This window comes from Stigmatopora argus, chromosome 7, assembly GCF_051989625.1.
Source record: "Stigmatopora argus isolate UIUO_Sarg chromosome 7, RoL_Sarg_1.0, whole genome shotgun sequence".
Classification (NCBI taxonomy): domain Eukaryota; kingdom Metazoa; phylum Chordata; class Actinopteri; order Syngnathiformes; family Syngnathidae; genus Stigmatopora; species Stigmatopora argus.
The window spans coordinates 16,408,292-16,426,794 of NC_135393.1; the positions used below are offsets into that span (position 1 = coordinate 16,408,292).

The 18,503-nt window shown below is 29.3% G+C and overlaps 1 protein-coding gene and 1 long non-coding RNA gene across 4 annotated transcripts in view; one reads left to right on the top strand and one right to left on the bottom strand.

The window, feature by feature from the left end:
• LOC144076947 (uncharacterized) overlaps window positions 1-7,044 on the top strand; it is a 27,345-nt gene extending 20,301 nt beyond the window's left edge. Inside the window, exons 7-9 of one of the 2 annotated variants that reach the window (XR_013300832.1) lie at window positions 487-555; window positions 5,459-5,490; window positions 6,453-7,044. This is a non-coding gene — a long non-coding RNA (uncharacterized LOC144076947). The remainder of the gene's footprint in view (window positions 1-486; window positions 556-5,458; window positions 5,491-6,452) is intronic. The other variant, XR_013300831.1, reaches the window with a different exon arrangement.
• Window positions 410-18,503, bottom strand: part of mtap (methylthioadenosine phosphorylase) — a 63,160-nt gene continuing 45,066 nt past the window's right edge. Inside the window, exons 12-14 of one of the 2 annotated variants that reach the window (XR_013300829.1) lie at window positions 7,149-8,083; window positions 6,420-6,553; window positions 410-633 (exon numbers count right to left, since the gene is read on the bottom strand). The gene's annotated coding sequence lies outside the window, so the exon portion shown is untranslated. Of the gene's footprint in view, window positions 634-6,419; window positions 8,084-18,503 lie in introns of both variants that reach the window. The other variant, XR_013300828.1, reaches the window with a different exon arrangement.

Sequence of the window (18,503 nt, forward strand, 5' to 3'; positions counted from 1 at the left end):
CTTAAAAAAACGACATAGTATAGTAAGGCTTTTTTTCTTTAAAAAATGACATAGTATAGTACAGCTTTTTTCTTAAAAAACGACATAGTATAGTAAGGCTTTTTTCTAAAAAAACGACATAGTATAGTAAGGCTTTTTTTCTTAAACAACATAGTATAGTACAGCTTTTTTCTTAAAAAACGACATAGTATAGTAAGGCTTTTTTTCTTTAAAAAACGACACAGTATAGTAAGGCTTTTTTTTAAAAAAACGACATAGTATAGTAAGGCTTTTTTTCTTAAAAAACGACACAGTATAGTAAGGCTTTTTTCTTAAAAAACGACATAGTATAGTAAGGCTTTTTTCATAAAAAAATGACCATGTATAGTAAGCCTTGTATATATATTTTTAAACACTAAACAAAACAAAGTTAGACCATGTATGGTAAGGCTTTTATTTGTTGAAAAAAATGTCTCAACTGTCTTTTTTTTTAACCCTGTAAAACAGGTCAACAACATGGTGAAGAAGTGGTCAGCACGTCCGCCTCACAGTTCGGGGATCGACGTTCCATCCCAGGTGGGTTCCGACCGTCCTGTGTGGAGTTAGCATCTTCTTTGTGGGTTTTCCCTGGGTACTCTGCTTTCCTCCCACATTCTAAAAACGTATAGATGTATAGTAAAACGTAAAATGTATAGAAAGGCTTTTTATCTTAAAAAACGACATAGTATAGTGAGGCTTTTTTTCGTAAAAAAACAACATAGTATAGTAAGGCTTTTTTCTTAAAAAATGACATAGTATAGTACAGCTTTTTTCTTAAAAAACGACATAGTATAGTAAGGCTTTTTTTCTTAAAAAAACGACATAGTATAGTAAGGCTTTTTTTCTTAAAAAACAACATAGTATAGTACAGCTTTTTTCTTAAAAAACGACATAGTATAGTACAGCTTTTTTCTTAAAAAACGACATAGTATAGTAAGGCTTTTTTTCTTAAAAAACGACATAGTATAGTAAGGCTTTTTTTCTTAAAAAACGACATAGTATAGTAAGGCTTTTTTCTTAAAAAACGACATAGTATAGTAAGGCTTTTTTTTCTTAAAAAATGACACAGTATAGTAAGGCTTTTTTCTTAAAAAACGACATAGTATAGTAAGGCTTTTTTTCTTAAAAAAACGACATAGTATAGTAAGGCTTTTTTTCTTTAAAAAATGACATAGGATAGTACAGCTTTTTTCTTAAAAAACGACATAGTATAGTAAGGCTTTTTTTCTTAAAAAACGACATAGTATAGTAAGGCTTTTTTTCTTTAAAAAACGACACAGTATAGTAAGGCTTTTTTTCGTAAAAAAACAACATAGTATAGTAAGGCTTTTTTCTTAAAAAATGACATAGTATAGTACAGCTTTTTTCTTAAAAAACGACATAGTATAGTAAGGCTTTTTTTCTTAAAAAAACGACATAGTATAGTAAGGCTTTTTTTCTTAAAAAACAACATAGTATAGTACAGCTTTTTTCTTAAAAAACGACATAGTATAGTACAGCTTTTTTCTTAAAAAACGACATAGTATAGTCAGGCTTTTTTTCTTAAAAAACGACATAGTATAGTAAGGCTTTTTTTCTTAAAAAAACGACATAGTATAGTAAGGCTTTTTTCTTAAAAAACGACATAGTATAGTAAGGCTTTTTTTCGTAAAAAAACAACATAGTATAGTAAGGCTTTTTTCTTAAAAAATGACATAGTATAGTACAGCTTTTTTCTTAAAAAACGACATAGTATAGTAAGGCTTTTTTCTTTAAAAAATGACATAGTATAGTACAGCTTTTTTCTTAAAAAACGACATAGTATAGTAAGGCTTTTTTTCTAAAAAAACGACATAGTATAGTAAGGCTTTTTTTCTTAAACAACATAGTATAGTACAGCTTTTTTTCTTAAAAAACGACATAGTATAGTAAGGCTTTTTTTCTTAAAAAACGACATAGTATAGTAAGGCTTTTTTTCTTTAAAAAACGACACAGTATAGTAAGGCTTTTTTTCTTAAAAAACGACATAGTATAGTAAGGCTTTTTTCTTAAAAAACGACATAGTATAGTAAGGCTTTTTTTTCTTAAAAAACGACACAGTATAGTAAGGCTTTTTTCTTAAAAAACGACATAGTATAGTAAGGCTTTTTTTCTTAAAAAAACGACATATTATAGTAAGGCTTTTTTCTTTAAAAAACGACATAGTATAGTAAGGCTTTTTTTCTTAAAAAACGACATAGTATAGTAAGGCTTTTTTTCTTTAAAAAACGACACAGTATAGTAAGGCTTTTTTTCTTAAAAAACGACATAGTATAGTAAGGCTTTTTTCTTAAAAAACGACATAGTATAGTAAGGCTTTTTTTCTTAAAAAACGACACAGTATAGTAAGGCTTTTTTCTTAAAAAACGACATAGTATAGTAAGGCTTTTTTTTCTTAAAAAAACGACATAGTATAGTAAGGCTTTTTTTCTTTAAAAAATGACATAGTATAGTACAGCTTTTTTCTTAAAAAACGACATAGTATAGTAAGGCTTTTTTTCTTAAAAAACGACATAGTATAGTAAGGCTTTTTTTCTTAAAAAACAACATAGTATAGTACAGCTTTTTTCTTAAAAAACGACATAGTATAGTACAGCTTTTTTCTTAAAAAACGACATAGTATAGTAAGGCTTTTTTTCTTAAAAAACGACATAGTATAGTAAGGCTTTTTTCTTAAAAAACGACATAGTATAGTAAGGCTTTTTTTCTTAAAAAACAACACAGTATAGTAAGGCTTTTTTCTTAAAAAACGACATAGTATAGTAAGGCTTTTTTTCTTAAAAAAACGACATAGTATAGTAAGGCTTTTTTTCTTTAAAAAATGACATGGTATAGTACAGCTTTTTTCTTAAAAAACGACATCGTATAGTAAGGCTTTTTTTCTTAAAAAACAACATAGTATAGTACAGCTTTTTTCTTAAAAAACGACATAGTATAGTAAGGCTTTTTTCTTAAAAAACGACATAGTATAGTAAGGCTTTTTTTCTTTAAAAAACGACATAGTATAGTAAGGCTTTTTTTCTTAAAAAACGGCATAGTATAGTAAGGCTTTTTTCTTAAAAAACGACATAGTATAGTACAGCTTTTTTCTTAAAAAACGACATAGTATAGTAAGGCTTTTTTTCTTAAAAAACGACATAGTATAGTAAGGCTTTTTTCTTAAAAAACGACATAGTATAGTACAGCTTTTTTCTTAAAAAACGACATAGTATAGTAAGGCTTTTTTTCTTAAAAAACGACATAGTATAGTAAGGCTTTTTTTCTTAAAAAACGACATAGTATAGTAAGGCTTTTTTTCTTAAAAAACGACATAGTATAGTAAGGCTTTTTTTCTTAAAAAACGACATAGTATAGTAAGGCTTTTTTCTTAGAAAAACGACATAAAATAGTAAGGCTTTTTTTTGTAAAAAACGACATAGTATAGTAAGGCTTTTTTTCTTTAAAAAATGACATAGTATAGTACAGCTTTTTTCTTAAAAAACGACATAGTATAGTAAGGCTTTTTTTCTTAAAAAACGACATAGTATAGTACAGCTTTTTTCTTAAAAAACGACATAGTATAGTAAGGCTTTTTTTTGTAAAAAACGACATAGTATAGTAAGGCTTTTTTTCTTAAAAAACGACATAGTATAGTAAGGCTTTTTTCTTAAAAAACGACATAGTATAGTAAGGCTTTTTTTCTTAAAAAACGACACAGTATAGTAAGGCTTTTTTCTTAAAAAACGACATAGTATAGTAAGGCTTTTTTTCTTAAAAAAACGACATAGTATAGTAAGGCTTTTTTTGTAAAAAACGGAATAGTATAGTATGGCTTTTTTTCTTCAAAAAACGACATAGTATAGTACAGCTTTTTTCTTAAAAAACGACATAGTATAGTAAGGCTTTTTTTCTTAAAAAACAACATAGTATAGTACAGCTTTTTTCTTAAAAAACGACATAGTATAGTAAGGCTTTTTTTCTTCAAAAAACGACATAGTATAGTACAGCTTTTTTCTTAAAAAACGACATAGTATAGTAAGGCTTTTTTTCTTAAAAAAACGACATAGTATAGTAAGGCTTTTTTCTTAGAAAAACGACATAAAATAGTAAGGCTTTTTTTGTAAAAAACGACATAGTATAGTAAGGCTTTTTTTCTTTAAAAAATGACATAGTATAGTACAGCTTTTTTCTTAAAAAACGACATAGCATAGTAAGGCTTTTTTTCTTAAAAAAACGACATAGTATAGTACAGCTTTTTTCTTAAAAAACGACATAGTATAGTAAGGCTTTTTTTCTTAAAAAACGACATAGTATAGTAAGGCTTTTTTCTTAAAAAACGACATAGTATAGCAAGGCTTTTTTCTTTAAAAAATGACATAGTATAGTAAGGCTTTTTTTCTTTAAAAAACGGCATAGTATAGTAAGGCTTTTTTTCTTAAAAAACGACATAGTATAGTAAGGCTTTTTTTCTTAAAAAACAACATAGTATAGTACAGCTTTTTTTCTTCAAAACACGACATAGTATAGTAAGGCTTTTTTTCTTAAAAAACGACATAGTATAGTATGGCTTTTTTTCTTTAAAAAATGACATAGTATAGTACAGCTTTTTTCTTAAAAAACGACATAGTATAGTAAGGCTTTTTTTCTTAAAACGACATAGTATAGTACAGCTTTTTTCTTAAAAAACGACATAGTATAGTAAGGCTTTTTTTCTTAAAAAACGACATAGTATAGTAAGGCTTTTTTTCTTAAAAAACGACACAGTATAGTAAGGCTTTTTTCTTAAAAAACGACATAGTATAGTAAGGCTTTTTTTCTTAAAAAACGACATAGTATAGTAAGGCTTTTTTTCTTTAAAAAACGGCATAGTATAGTAAGGCTTTTTTTCTTCAAAAAAATGACATAGTATAGTAAGGCTTTTTTCTTAAAAAAACGACATAGTATAGTGAGGCTTTTTTCTTAAAAAAACGACATAAAATAGTAAGGCTTTTTTTTGTAAAAAACGACATAGTATAGTAAGGCTTTTTTTCTTTAAAAAATGACATAGTATAGTACAGCTTTTTTCTTAAAAAACGACATAGTATAGTAAGGCTTTTTTTCTTAAAAAACGACATAGTATAGTAAGGCTTTTTTTCTTTAAAAAACGGCATAGTATAGTAAGGCTTTTTTTCTTAAAAAACGGCATAGTATAGTAAGGCTTTTTTTCTTAAAAAACGACATAGTATAGTAAGGCTTTTTTCTTAAAAAATGACATAGTATAGTAAGGCTTTTTCTTAAAAACGACATAGTATAGTAAGGCTTTTTTTCTTAGAAAAACGACATAGGCTTTTTTCTTAAAAAACAACATAGTATAGTAAGGCTTTTTTTCTTAAAATAACGACATAGTATAGTAAGGCTAAAAGACTTCGAGAATAAATCTGACTTCTGATTCTTCTCCTTCTAGTTGTTGCTGTGGTCCAGTGGCAAAAACATTGGGTAAGAACTTGAGGTGTGAATCAGGAGTGAGTTCAATTCCACTCTTTGCAATTCTCAAATTGTTTATTGAGGTAATGAAAAGGATAGATATAACTTCCAATCACATCATTTCAGAAGTCACTGTGGTCCAGTGGCAAAGACAATGGGTCAGACAGACCTCAAGTTAGTTCATTTGACTGCCATGTGGGAGACTGGGGTTCGAATCCCGCTGTCGTTTGACTGATCACTACACTATGTAGTTCAGTAAATGGGTAATCCTTTTTTCATTAAAATAAACACTTAGTCATTTTTTTCAGCAAAACAATTATGTTCCGGTCAGCCGAGACCGGAAGACAGTTGGGGGGGGGGGGGGTCCTGGTGGTGTTCGACAGTCGGCCTTCGGCCGACTGCCGACACCATACAGTCGTTGACTGGCGACACCGGGACGTGAACCCTCGACACCCACGTCGCAGGCAGGTGACTTACCCACTACACCACGAGGCGGCCCGCCTATACATGGTCATTTGGCGCTTTTATTTAAGCAAAGACTGAATTACTTAGACTTAGTAAATGTGATCAGGACTTGACATAAGTGGGGTGATGTGATTGGAAGTTATATTTAGCCTTTTCATTACCTCAATAAACAATTTGAGAATTGCAAAGAGTGGAATTGAACTCACTCCTGATTTGAACTTGCGTCCACCTTAAATTCAGACCCATTGTCTTTGCCACTGGACCACAGGGACTTCTGAAAGGAAGGGATTGGAAGTTATATTTATCCTTTTCATTACCTCAATAAACAATTTGAGAATTGCAAAGAGTGGAATTGAACTCGGGGATTCGAACCGCACCTGCCTGCATCAAAGTCAGGTGCGTGAACCACTAGACCACGAAGGCGGCCTAAGATGCCTAAAAACATAATGGTAGTTAAAATTTTACTAGTGACTTACTCAAAATAACATGTTCATTCATCTTCCATACAGTCCATCTGCACTCAGTCATATCGCCATCAGCAGGAATCGAGCCCTCGCCTTTCCACGTCGATGTCAGACGAGTGACCCTCTACACCACTAGGCAGCACCAACTGTAAACATATGACTTTATTCTCATAACATAACTGGAATCTTGAAATACTACAACATTTGTCTATATACTTGTAATATTACAATTTTCTCATTAATTATAACATTAAGACTTCTTTACTTGTAACATTACATAACATGACTTTTTTGTTATATTGAAAGTTATGTCGTATTTTGACTTACCTTACAATGTTCATTTCACACAATTAAAACATTCTCCTAACATTAACAGTAATCTTGTAATACGACTCCTTAATGTTACGACTTTATCCCCCTACTCCTATTTTTATTTCTTTGTTTGTCTTCGTAGCCCTATAAAAGGTTAACGTCAGAAAAGGTCGACCATTGGCCGTTCGCCGTTTCCTGCAACGACGCCGATGTTGATGAGCGCACTTTCCCGTTACCGGCATCGTCTTTTTTTTTTATCCCCTCGTGCTGCTTGCGTTTATTAAAAAAGAAAAAATGAAGGTCACCGGAGCGATTAATTGGTGGCTGCGGGGAGCTGATGATGTGCAGATAATGGGGGGCGAAGAGAGGAGGGGGGTGTACGGGGGGGTTAGGTTAGTGGCCAGCGGTCCTGGAGGAGAGAGATATAACCTTTTTGTCTCGGCGGCGGCGGCAGATATACGAGGCGGGCCAGCGCCGAGGATTATACAGCGCGTGGAGATGAGGAGGATGGTGGGTGAAGGGGGGTGGTGGGCTTGTGACCGTAGAATAATTTCAGCCTCTTTTCCTCCCTGGAGACCACACGCCGTCTGAGCCAACCTGCACGCACACACCCTCCCCACTTTTCCCCCTCGCCTCCAATCCTTTAACTGCCTGCCGACGCCGGATGTCTCTTCTTCTCCGCCTCAGCGTGGTGGGATGGCGGGAGGAAGGGGGGGGGGGGGGGGGTCCTGTGTATGTGTGTGTGTGAGATGGAAAGGGGGGATGCAGGCAGGTGGAGTGGAGGCGGGGTGTTAGGGAGAGAAAAGAGAGAGAGAGAGAGAGAGAGAAAGAGTCAGGTTCCTGTGCTGTTGCCGCCGCCGTGGAGGCTAAGTGCTGCTGCAAATCATTCCCACATTAGGAATCCGGGCAATTAGCCCCACAGCGTGAGCATGTGCGCACGGCCACGCACGCGCAAAAAGCTTTCCCTCATCAGCACTCTTAAAAAAATAATAAAGGAGGGGTTTGACCTACTGTATGGCGTCAACCTATAAAAATCAAACAATTAAGTAGGGAAGTGAAATGTAGGATTTTTTTTTTAATGTATAGAATTTGACATGTTTAGGTCTTATTTGTATTGTGACTATGTACGCAAGGGGGTGCTGGGGCCTATCCCAGCCAATTTTGAACACCGTGAATCGGGTGGTAGTTAAAGGGAGGGCATACAAGCAATTATTTACGTGAATCTCGGGCAATTTAGGATTCAAATAGCCTGCCGCAAAGAAGATACTAAGTCCACACAGGATGGTCGGAACTCACCTGGGATAGGCCTCGAGCTTTGAACTGTGAGGTGGACGTGCTGACCATTTGTTCACCATGTTGTTGACCTATTTTAACAGGGTAAAAAAAGACAGTTATGACATTGTTTTCAACAAATAAAAGCCTTACCATACATGGTCTACCTTTGTTTTGTTTAGTGTTTAAAAAAAAAAAATATATATATATAAGGCTTACTATACATGGTAATTTTTTAAAGAAAAACGCCTTACTATACATGGTCGTTTTTTTAAAGAAAAATAGCCTTACTATACTATGTCGTTTTTTAAGATAAAAGCCTTACTATACTATTCCGTTTTTTAAAAAAAAAGGCTTACTATACTATGTAGTTTTTTAAAGAAAAAAGGCTTACTATACTATGTCATTTTTTTGAAGAAAAAAGCCTTACTATACTATGTCGTTTTTTTTAAGAAAAAAAGCCTTACTATACTATGCCGTTTTTTAAGAAAAAAACCTTACTATACTATGTCGTTTTTTTAAGAAAAAAGCCTTACTATACTATGTCGTTTTTTAAGAAAAAAGCCTTACTATACTATGTCGTTTTTTTGAAGAAAAAAAGCCTTACTATACTGTGCCGTTTTTTTAAAGAAAAAGCCTTACTATACTATGTCGTTTTTTTAAAAGAAAAAAGCCTTACCATACAATGGCGTTTTTTTAACAAAAAAGCCTTACTATACTATGTCGGTTTTTTTTAAGAAAAAAGCCTTGCTATACTATGTCGTTTTTTAAGAAAAAAGCCTTACTATACTATGTTGTTTTTTTTGAAGAAAAAAAGGCTTACTATACTATTCCGTTTTTTAAGAAAAAAGCCTTACTATACTATTCCGTTTTTTAAGAAAAAAGCCTTACTTTACTATGTCGTTTTTTTAAGAGAAAAGCCTTGCTATACTATGTCGTTTTTTAAGAAAAAAGCCTTACTATACTATGTTGTTTTTTTAAGAAAAAAGCCTTACTATACTATGTCATTTTTTTGAAAAAAAAAAAGCCTTACTATACTATGTCGTTTTTTTGAAGAAAAAAGCCTTACTATACTATGTCGTTTTTTTGAAGAAAAAAGCCTTACTATACTATGTCGTTTTTTTTAAGAAAAAAGCCTTACTATACTATGTCGTTTTTTTGAAGAAAAAAAGCCTTACTATACTATTCCGTTTTTTAAGAAAAAAGCCTTACTATACTATGTCGTTTTTTTAAGAAAAAAGCCTTACTTTACTATGTCGTTTTTTTAAGAGAAAAGCCTTGCTATAGAATGTCGTTTTTTAAGAAAAAAGCCTTCCTATACTATGTCGTTTTTTTAAGAAAAAAGCCTTACTATACTATGTTGTTTTTTTGAAGAAAAAAAGCCTTACTATACTATGCCGTTTTTTAAGAAAAAAAGCCTTACTATACTATGCCGTTTTTAAAGAAAAAAAGCCTTACTATACTATGTCGTTTTTTTAAAAGAAAAAAGCCTTACTATACTATGTCGTTTTTTAAAGAAAAAAGGCTTACTATACTATGTCGTTTTTTGGAAGAAAAAAAGCCTTACTATACTATGTCGTTTTTTTAAGAGAAAAGCCTTGCTATACTATGTCGTTTTTTGGAAGAAAAAAAGCCTTACTATACTATGTCGTTTTTTTAAGAAAAAAGCCTTACTTTACTATGTCGTTTTTTTAAGAGAAAAGCCTTGCTATACTATGTCGTTTTTTTGAAGAAAAAAAGCCTTACTATACTATGTCGTTTTTTAAGAAAAAAGCCTTACTATACTATGTTGTTTTTTTTAAGAAAAAAGCCTTACTATACTATGTCATTTTTTTGAAGAAAAAAGCCTTACTATACTATGTCGTTTTTTTAAGAAAAAAGCCTTACTTTACTATGTCGTTTTTTTAAGAAAAAAGCCTTGCTATACTATGTCGTTTTTTTAAAGAAAAAAGCCTTACTATACTATGTCGTTTTTTAAGAAAAAAGCCTTACTATACTATGTCATTTTTTTGAAGAAAAAAGCCTTACTATACTATGTCGTTTTTTTAAGAAAAAAGCCTTACTTTACTATGTCGTTTTTTTAAGAAAAAAGCCTTGCTATACTATGTCGTTTTTTTAAAGAAAAAAGCCTTACTATACTATGTCGTTTTTTAAGAAAAAAGCCTTACTATACTATGTTGTTTTTTTTTGAAGAAAAAAGGCCTTACTATACTAAGTCGTTTTTTAAAGAAAAAAAGCTTTACTATACTATGTCGTTTTTTAAAGAAAAAAGCCTTACTATACTATGTCGTTTTTTAAAGAAAAAGCCTTACTATACTATGTTGTTTTTTTTAAGAAAAAAAGCCTTACTATACTATGTCGTTTTTTTAAAAGAAAAAAGCCTTACTACACTATGTCGTTTTTTAAAGAAAAAACCTTACTATACTATGTTGTTTTTTGAAGAAAAAAAGCCTTACTATACTATGTCATTTTTTTAAAGAAAAAAACCTTACTATACTATGTCGTTTTTTTAAGAAAAAAAGCCTTACTATACTATGTCGTTTTTTTAAGAAAAAAGCCTTACTTTACTATGTCGTTTTTTTAAGAGAAAAGCCTTGCTATACCATGTCATTTTTTGAAGAAAAAAAGCCTTACTATACTATGTCGTTTTTTAAGAAAAAAGCCTTACTATACTATGTCGTTTTTTTTAAGAAAAAAGCCTTACTATACTATGTCGTTTTTTTTAAGAAAAAAGCCTTACTTTACTATGTCTTTTTTTAAGAGAAAAGCCTTGCTATACTATGTCGTTTTTTAAGAAAAAAGCCTTACTATACTATGTTGTTTTTTTAAGAAAAAAGCCTTTCTATACTATGTCATTTTTTTGAAGAAAAAAAGCCTTACTATACTATGTCGTTTTTTAAGAAAAAAGCCTTACTATACTATGTCGTTTTTTGAAGAAAAAAGCCATACTATACTATGTCGTTTTTTTTAAGAAAAAAGCCTTACTATACTATGTCGTTTTTTTGAAGAAAAAAAGCCTTACTATACTATTCCGTTTTTTAAGAAAAAAGCCTTACTATACTATGTCGTTCTTTTGAAGAAAAAAAACCCTTACTATACTATGTCGTTTTTTAAGAAAAAAGCCTTACTATACTATGTCGTTTTTTGAAGAAAAAAGCCTTACTATACTATGTCGTTTTTTTTAAGAAAAAAGCCTTACTATACTATGTCGTTTTTTTGAAGAAAAAAAGCCTTACTATACTATTCCGTTTTTTAAGAAAAAAGCCTTACTATACTATGTAGTTCTTTTGAAGAAAAAAAACCCTTACTATACTATGCCGTTTTTTAAGAAAAAAAGCCTTACTATACTATGCCATTTTTTAAAGAAAAAAAGCCTTACTATACTATGTCGTTTTTTTAAAGAAAAAAGCCTTACTATACTATGTCATTTTTTTAACAAAAAAGCCTTACTATACTATGTCGTTTTTTTTTAAGAAAAAAGCCTTGCTATACTATGTCGTTTTTTAAGAAAAAAGCCTTACTATACTATGTCGTTTTTTTTGAAGAAAAAAGCCTTACTATACTATGTCCGTTCTTTTGAAGAAAAAAAGCCTTACTATACTATGCCGTTTTTAAAAGAAAAAAAGCCTTACTATACTATGTCGTTTTTTTGAAGAAAAAAAGCCTTACTATACTATGCCGTTTTTTAAGAATAAAAGCCTTACTATACTATGCCGTTTTTTAAAGAAAAAAGCCTTACTATACTATGTCGTTTTTTAAAGAAAAAGCCTTACTATACTATGTCGTTTTTTTAAAAGAAAAAAGCCTTACTATACTATGTCGTTTTTTAAAAGAAAAAAGCCTTACTATACTATGTCATTTTTTTAACAAAAAAGCCTTACTATACTATGTCGTTTTTTTTAAGAAAAAAGCCTTGCTATACTATGTCGTTTTTTTAAAGAAAAAAGCCTTACTATACTATGTCGTTTTTTTGAAGAAAAAAGCCTTACTATACAATGTCGTTTTTTTGAAGAAAAAAACCCTTACTATACTATGTCGTTCTTTTGAAGAAAAAAACCCTTACTATACTATGCCGTTTTTTAAAGAAAAAAAGCCTTACTATACTATGTCGTTTTTTAAAGAAAAAGCCTTACTATACTATGTCGTTTTTTTTTAAAGAAAAAAGCCTTACTATACTATGTCGTTTTTTAAAAAGAAAAAAGCCTTACTATACTATGTCATTTTTTAAAGAAAAAAGCCTTACTATACTATGTCGTTTTTTAAAGAAAAAAGCCTTACTATACTATGTCGTTTTTTTAAAGAAAAAAGCCTTACTATACTGTCGTTTTTTAAAAGAAAAAAGCCTTACTATATTATGTCATTTTTTTAACAAAAAAGCCTTACTATACTATGTCGGGTTTTTTAAGAAAAAAGCCTTGCTATACTATGTCGTTTTTTTAAAGAAAAAAAGCTTTACTATACTATGTCGTTTTTTAAAGAAAAAAGCCTTACTATACTATGTCGTTTTTTAAAGAAAAAGCCTTACTATACTATGTTGTTTTTTTGAAGAAAAAAAGCCTTACTATACTATGTCGTTTTTTTAAAAGAAAAAAGCCTTACTACACTATGTCGTTTTTTTAAAGAAAAAACCTTACTATACTATGTTGTTTTTTGAAGAAAAAAAGCCTTACTATACTAAGTCGTTTTTTAAAGAAAAAAAGCCTTACTATACTATGTCGTTTTTTAAAGAAAAAAACCTTACTATACTATGTTGTTTTTTTGAAGAAAAAAAGCCTTACTATACTATGTCATTTTTTTGAAGAAAAAAAGCCTTACTATACTATGTCGTTTGTTTTAAGAAAAAAGCCTTACTATACTATGTCGTTTTTTTGAAGAAAAAAGCCTTACTATACTATGTCGTTTTTTTGAAGAAAAAAGCCTTACTATATTATGTCGTTTTTTTGAAGAAAAAAAGCCTTACTATACTATTCCGTTTTTTAAGAAAAAAGCCTTACTATACTATGTCGTTTTTTTAAGAAAAAAGCCTTACTATACTATGTCGTTTTTTAAAAGAAAAAAGCCTTACTATACTATGTCATTTTTTTAACAAAAAAGCCTTACTATACTATGTCGTTTTTTTTAAGAAAAAAGCCTTGCTATACTATGTCGTTTTTTTAAAGAAAAAAGCCTTACTATACTATGTCGTTTTTTTGAAGAAAAAAGCCTTACTATACAATGTCGTTTTTTTGAAGAAAAAAACCCTTACTATACTATGTCGTTCTTTTGAAGAAAAAAACCCTTACTATACTATGCCGTTTTTTAAAGAAAAAAAGCCTTACTATACTATGTCGTTTTTTAAAGAAAAAGCCTTACTATACTATGTCGTTTTTTTTTAAAGAAAAAAGCCTTACTATACTATGTCGTTTTTTAAAAAGAAAAAAGCCTTACTATACTATGTCATTTTTTAAAGAAAAAAGCCTTACTATACTATGTCGTTTTTTAAAGAAAAAAGCCTTACTATACTATGTCGTTTTTTTAAAGAAAAAAGCCTTACTATACTATGTCGTTTTTTAAAAGAAAAAAGCCTTACTATATTATGTCATTTTTTTAACAAAAAAGCCTTACTATACTATGTCGGGTTTTTTAAGAAAAAAGCCTTGCTATACTATGTCGTTTTTTTAAAGAAAAAAAGCTTTACTATACTATGTCGTTTTTTAAAGAAAAAAGCCTTACTATACTATGTCGTTTTTTAAAGAAAAAGCCTTACTATACTATGTTGTTTTTTTGAAGAAAAAAAGCCTTACTATACTATGTCGTTTTTTTAAAAGAAAAAAGCCTTACTACACTATGTCGTTTTTTAAAGAAAAAACCTTACTATACTATGTTGTTTTTTGAAGAAAAAAAGCCTTACTATACTAAGTCGTTTTTTAAAGAAAAAAAGCCTTACTATACTATGTCGTTTTTTAAAGAAAAAAACCTTACTATACTATGTTGTTTTTTTGAAGAAAAAAAGCCTTACTATACTATGTCATTTTTTTGAAGAAAAAAAGCCTTACTATACTATGTCGTTTGTTTTAAGAAAAAAGCCTTACTATACTATGTCGTTTTTTTGAAGAAAAAAGCCTTACTATACTATGTCGTTTTTTTGAAGAAAAAAAGCCTTACTATACTATGCCGTTTTTTAAGAAAAAAAGCCTTACTATACTATGCCGTTTTTTAAAGAAAAAAAGCCTTACTATACTATGTCGTTTTTTTTAAAGAAAAAAGCCTTACTATACTATGTCGTTTTTTAAAGAAAAAAGCCTTACTATACTATGTCGTTTTTTGGAAGAAAAAAAGCCTTACTATACTATGTGGTTTTTTTAAGAAAAAAGCCTTACTTTACTATGTCGTTTTTTTAAGAGAAAAGCCTTGCTATACTATGTCGTTTTTTTAAGAAAAAAGCCTTACTTTACTATGTCGTTTTTTTAAGAGAAAAGCCTTGCTATAGAATGTCGTTTTTTAAGAAAAAAGCCTTCCTATACTATGTCGTTTTTTTAAGAAAAAAGCCTTACTATACTATGTCGTTTTTTTGAAGAAAAAAAGCCTTACTATACTATGCCGTTTTTTAAGAAAAAAAGCCTTACTATACTATGCCTTTTTTAAAGAATAAAAGCCTTACTATACTATGTCGTTTTTTTAAAGAAAAAAGCCTTACTATACTGTCGTTTTTTAAAGAAAAAAGGCTTACTATACTATGTCGTTTTTTGGAAGAAAAAAAGCCTTACTATACTATGTCGTTTTTTTAAGAGAAAAGCCTTGCTATACTATGTCGTTTTTTGGAAGAAAAAAAGCCTTACTAAACTATGTCGTTTTTTTAAGAAAAAAGCCTTACTTTACTATGTCGTTTTTTTAAGAGAAAAGCCTTGCTATACTATGTCGTTTTTTTGAAGAAAAAAAGCCTTACTATACTATGTCGTTTTAAGAAAAAAGCCTTACTATACTATGTCGTTTTTTGAAGAAAAAAGCCTTACTATACTATGTCGTTTTTTTAAGAAAAAAGCCTTACTTTACTATGTCGTTTTTTTTAAGAAAAAAGCCTTGCTATACTATGTCGTTTTTTTAAAGAAAAAAGCCTTACTATACTATGTCGTTTTTTAAGAAAAAAGCCTTACTATACTATGTCGTTTTTTTTGAAGAAAAAAGCCTTACTATACTATGTCTGTTCTTTTGAAGAAAAAAAGCCTTACTATACTATGCCGTTTTTAAAAGAAAAAAAGCCTTACTATACTATGTCGTTTTTTTTGAAGAAAAAAAGCCTTACTATACTATGCCGTTTTTTAAGAATAAAAGCCTTACTATACTATGCCGTTTTTTAAAGAAAAAAGCCTTACTATACTATGTCGTTTTTTAAAGAAAAAGCCTTACTATACTATGTCGTTTTTTTAAAAGAAAAAAGCCTTACTATACTATGTCGTTTTTTAAAAGAAAAAAGCCTTACTATACTATGTCATTTTTTTAACAAAAAAGCCTTACTATACTATGTCGTTTTTTTTAAGAAAAAAGCCTTGCTATACTATGTCGTTTTTTTAAAGAAAAAAGCCTTACTATACTATGTCGTTTTTTTGAAGAAAAAAGCCTTACTATACAATGTCGTTTTTTTGAAGAAAAAAACCCTTACTATACTATGTCGTTCTTTTGAAGAAAAAAACCCTTACTATACTATGCCGTTTTTTAAAGAAAAAAAGCCTTACTATACTATGTCGTTTTTTAAAGAAAAAGCCTTACTATACTATGTCGTTTTTTTTTAAAGAAAAAAGCCTTACTATACTATGTCGTTTTTTAAAAAGAAAAAAGCCTTACTATACAATGTCGTTTTTTAAAGAAAAAGCCTTACTATACTATGTTGTTTTTTTGAAGAAAAAAAGCCTTACTATACTATGTCGTTTTTTTAAAAGAAAAAAGCCTTACTACACTATGTCGTTTTTTAAAGAAAAAACCTTACTATACTATGTTGTTTTTTGAAGAAAAAAAGCCTTACTATACTAAGTCGTTTTTTAAAGAAAAAAAGCCTTACTATACTATGTCGTTTTTTAAAGAAAAAAACCTTACTATACTATGTTGTTTTTTTGAAGAAAAAAAGCCTTACTATACTATGTCATTTTTTTGAAGAAAAAAAGCCTTACTATACTGTGTCGTTTTTTAAGAAAAAAGCCTTACTATACTATGTCGTTTTTTTGAAGAAAAAAGCCTTACTATACTATGTTGTTTTTTTGAAGAAAAAAAGGCTTACTATACTATTCCGTTTTTTAAGAAAAAAGCCTTACTATACTATTCCGTTTTTTAAGAAAAAAGCCTTACTTTACTATGTCGTTTTTTTAAGAGAAAAGCCTTGCTATACTATGTCGTTTTTTAAGAAAAAAGCCTTACTATACTATGTTGTTTTTTTAAGAAAAAAGCCTTACTATACTATGTCATTTTTTTGAAGAAAAAAAGCCTTACTATACTATGTCGTTTGTTTTAAGAAAAAAGCCTTACTATACTATGTCGTTTTTTTGAAGAAAAAAGCCTTACTATACTATGTCGTTTTTTTGAAGAAAAAAGCCTTACTATACTATGTCGTTTTTTTGAAGAAAAAAAGCCTTACTATACTATTCCGTTTTTTAAGAAAAAAGCCTTACTATACTATGTCGTTTTTTTAAGAAAAAAGCCTTACTTTACTATGTCGTTTTTTTAAGAGAAAAACCTTGCTATAGAATGTCGTTTTTTAAGAAAAAAGCCTTCCTATACTATGTCGTTTTTTTAAGAAAAAAGCCTTACTATACTATGTCGTTTTTTTGAAGAAAAAAAGCCTTACTATACTATGCCGTTTTTAAAGAAAAAAAGCCTTACTATACTATGCCGTTTTTTAAAGAAAAAAAGCCTTACTATACTATGTCGTTTTTTTAAAAGAAAAAAGCCTTACTATACTATGTCGTTTTTTAAAGAAAAAAGGCTTACTATACTATGTCGTTTTTTGGAAGAAAAAAAGCCTTACTATACTATGTCGTTTTTTTAAGAAAAAAGCCTTACTTTACTATGTCGTTTTTTTAAGAGAAAAGCCTTGCTATACTATGTCGTTTTTTTAAGAAAAAAGCCTTACTTTACTATGTCGTTTTTTTAAGAGAAAAGCCTTGCTATAGAATGTCGTTTTTTAAGAAAAAAGCCTTCCTATACTATGTCGTTTTTTTAAGAAAAAAGCCTTACTATACTATGTCGTTTTTTTGAAGAAAAAAAGCCTTACTATACTATGCCGTTTTTTAAGAAAAAAAGCCTTACTATACTATGCCGTTTTTTAAAGAATAAAAGCCTTACTATACTATGTCGTTTTTTTAAAGAAAAAAGCCTTACTATACTGTCGTTTTTTAAAGAAAAAAGGCTTACTATACTATGTCGTTTTTTGGAAGAAAAAAAGCCTTACTATACTATGTCGTTTTTTTAAGAGAAAAGCCTTGCTATACTATGTCGTTTTTTGGAAGAAAAAAAAGCCTTACTAAACTATGTCGTTTTTTTAAGAAAAAAGCCTTACTTTACTATGTCGTTTTTTTAAGAGAAAAGCCTTGCTATACTATGTCGTTTTTTTGAAGAAAAAAAGCCTTACTATACTATGTCGTTTTTTAAGAAAAAAGCCTTACTACACTATTTCATTTTTTTGAAGAAAAAAGCCTTACTATACTATGTCGTTTTTTTAAGAAAAAAGCCTTACTTTACTATGTCGTTTTTTTAAGAAAAAAGCCTTGCTATACTATGTCGTTTTTTTAAAGAAAAAAGCCTTACTATACTATGTCGTTTTTTAAGAAAAAAGCCTTACTATACTATGTTGTTTTTTTTGAAGAAAAAAGGCCTTACTATACTAAGTCGTTTTTTAAAGAAAAAAAGCTTTACTATACTATGTCGTTTTTTAAAGAAAAAAGCCTTACTATACTATGTCGTTTTTTTAAAAAAAAAGCCTTACTATACTATGTTGTTTTTTTGAAGAAAAAAAGCCTTACTATACTATGTCGTTTTTTTAAAAGAAAAAAGCCTTACTACACTATGTCGTTTTTTAAAGAAAAAACCTTACTATACTATGTTGTTTTTTGAAGAAAAAAAGCCTTACTATACTATGTCATTTTTTTAAAGAAAAAAGCCTTACTATACTATGTCGTTTTTTTAAGAAAAAAGCCTTACTATACTATGTCGTTTTTTTAAGAAAAAAGCCTTACTTTACCATGTCGTTTTTTTAAGAGAAAAGCCTTGCTATACTATGTCATTTTTTGAAGAAAAAAAGCCTTACTATACTATGTCGTTTTTTTTAAGAAAAAAGCCTTACTATACTATGTTGTTTTTTGAAGAAAAAAGCCTTACTATACTATGTCGTTTTTTTTAAGAAAAAAGCCTTACTTTACTATGTCGTTTTTTAAAGAGAAAAGCCTTGCTATACTATGTCGTTTTTTAAGAAAAAAGCCTTACTATACTATGTCATTTTTTTGAAGAAAAAAAGCCTTACTATACTATGTCGTTTTTTAAGAAAAA